At 52.6% G+C, this 2,637-nt stretch overlaps 1 protein-coding gene across 1 annotated transcript in view; it reads left to right on the top strand.

The window, feature by feature from the left end:
• The window catches only part of NSD2 (nuclear receptor binding SET domain protein 2), a 49,023-nt gene that overhangs the window by 30,111 nt on the left and 16,275 nt on the right, over positions 1-2,637 (top strand). The window lies entirely within an intron of this gene.

Below are 2,637 nucleotides of genomic sequence, written 5' to 3'. Positions count from 1 at the left end.
GGGGGGGGGGGGGGGGGGGGGGGGGGGGGGGGGGGGGGGGGGGGGGGGGGGGGGGGGGGGGGGGGGGGGGGGGGGGGGCTCCGTCCGCTTGGTGCGAGGCGGCAGCGCCCCACGCTTTTACGACCAGTGCTCTCAGCTCCTAAACACCTGGAAGCTGAGCAGGGAGCGCTGAGGGCCGGTGCTCTCGGGGTCGGGACTTAAAGGGCAGTCGCGCTGGAAGAACGGGGTCTGGCCAGAAGAGGGTTCTCAGCGTGCTCTCCAGTCTGTTCCTGGCTGCTTACTGATTTGTCTTCTTTCCTTCTTATTTCTTCCCCTTTTTTTTTTTTAGAAGTATATTGGCTCCTGTATATTTTAGGATTTTTGTTTAGTGACATTGATTTTATCCCTGTTAAGTCCTATTTGCTGTTTTACGTAGACTGTTAGAAATCACCACTGACTGGCCATTGGTGGAAAGCCAGCTGCCCCCAGCAGGGAGAACCTGGCAGGCACTCCCTTCCAGGTGCTGTCCCCAGTGAGGGAGGGCGTCCCGCAGCGTCCGTTCAAGAACCTGACTAAGCCTCATCTTGTTAGAGACCTTGGTGACTGGACGGTTACACATTAGATCCACCTGATAACCTTTCCTGGCCTGCATGCAGCCGCTGAGTTTTGGCACATAATCCTTCGGTGTCCGTCTTAAAGCATGCTGACCGTTCAGGCACACTGTATCTTTAAGAAATGCCGGCCGGTGCAGGGGTGGGTGGCCTGCCCAGGGGGGGAGCTTTGCTACCATTTTCCGTGGCCCTCTGCCTTGCTGTTGCTCTGACCTGCAGCAGGCCAGCCCCGGCCCCCTGCCCCCCGCCCCCCCCCCCGGCGCCTCTCTGCGGGGTGGCCACTGCGGGTGGGACAGAGCGAGGTCCGTAGGGCGTTTTAGAGACTCCTCTTACTCATGATCAGGGCCAGCCTCGAATCTGGAGCGGCAGCATGGCCTGCCGCTGTGGCCGCGGCCAACCTCTTGGCTCTCCCTGGCACCTTCTGGGGCCGCTGGACGACACAGAAGCCCCCAGGTTAGAAGGTGGGTGCGTGTGAGCTCGAGATGTGTGTGTTCTCGGTGACGCAGACCCGGCCCGGGGACGGAGGGGCAGCCAGGACGCTCTAGGTGATGCCATCGAGAAGGTCACTGTAATAAAAGTTACTCTGAACTATATAGTATTTTAGGTGGTGAATGACTGATTGAAAGATTATTTTAAGTCCACTCTTAATATCTCACTGTGATGTTAACTTGGAAGGACCTAAGTTGGTCTTTTTATTTTAAGCTCATTAAATCTGCCGAGCACAGGACATTTATCATTTGTAAATTCAAAATGCTGTGTGAACGTACTTACAGTTCTTTCTTCTTTTTACAAAAGCGTAACTTTAAACATGGAAATAATGTTGGTTTATAGAAATATTTATTGTTCAAGGTCTGTAATTGTATTTCAAAAATGATGTGGTATTCGACTTGTGAAGGGATTTGTTTTGTCAAGAAATTTAAAAATCACTCTGTACACCGCCGTCCGAGGCACAAGGGCCCTTCCGGTCACAGCAGAGAGGACGTTCGTAAGTCACCTTAAATGGCTGCGTTGTTTCCTGAAGTTGGTTCAAATATGTTCACTAGGTTCCTCTGTGATGTGAACATCGTCCCGACGTCCCTGGGTACGTGCTGAGGAGGCCGCTTGCCCTGCCCTAGAGTAACAGTTTCTAAGGCAGACGGGCGAGTTTATGCTATCACATACTGAGTGGAGGGTAGAGGAAGTATTTTCAGATTCCAGAAAACTCGGAAAAGTCAGGAGCTAAGCTGCTCGGAAATCCGTGCCACGAGTGTGGCTCTGGTGGAGCGGGAGCAACGGGACAGTGGTTGCCAGTGTGTGTCCGTTCAGTCACTGCATTTTCCTTTTCCGAATGCGTCCTGTTGGATATGGAATAGACCGTAGATGTCGTAGACTGAGATTTGGGACTGTGTTGGGACCATTCAGGTGAATGTGTCGCTTGCACAAACGCCATCTCCGAGTAAGTCCCGTCACCTGGTGCCCGTGGAGGCGGAGCCCTGCACCCGGAGTAGAGGCTGGCGCGGTGCCCGCGTGCTGCTTGGCCCTTCTTGCGGGCGGTTTGCCGAGCCGAGAGCCGGTGGATCCTCCGACTGTGCTAGTGGTTGTCGGGTCGCGGGGAAGGGGCTCGGGGGCCGAAGGGCGCCACCTCCGCGTCTGTGTCACGGACTGTAATATTGTAAGGTCTGTATTCTGTATGTGTATCCTAGACCCCGACCAGGAAACAAGCCTCGTGTGTGTCTCAACATTTATATTTCCATTCGAAATATGTACTCAGTGTTTATTTCCTCAAAACAGACTTTGTTAATTTAGGAAATATCTCCAAGTGGAAACGTGCTAACTTTTTCTGTAAATCTTAAATAAAAGGTGCTGTTCCTTCCTTTGGCCCAGGACTGGTCTGTGTTTTCTGTCTTTCTCTCCATGCATTTTTCCTTTTTTTTTTTTTTTTTTTGTTTGTTTACTTTTTCTTTTTTTTTTAAGCTTTAAATCTGTTCCGACCACATTGAGGGAAGAAAGTGGGTGGTGGGCAGGGCACCGGCTCGCTCTCCCTGAGCCCGTGTTGAAGGCCCTCTTC

The sequence above is a fragment of the Suricata suricatta genome, chromosome 1, assembly GCF_006229205.1.
Source record: "Suricata suricatta isolate VVHF042 chromosome 1, meerkat_22Aug2017_6uvM2_HiC, whole genome shotgun sequence".
NCBI classification, from domain to species: Eukaryota; Metazoa; Chordata; class Mammalia; order Carnivora; family Herpestidae; genus Suricata; species Suricata suricatta.
Note: the sequence above shows the minus strand (reverse complement) of the source record. Positions and strands in the feature narration are given on the sequence as shown.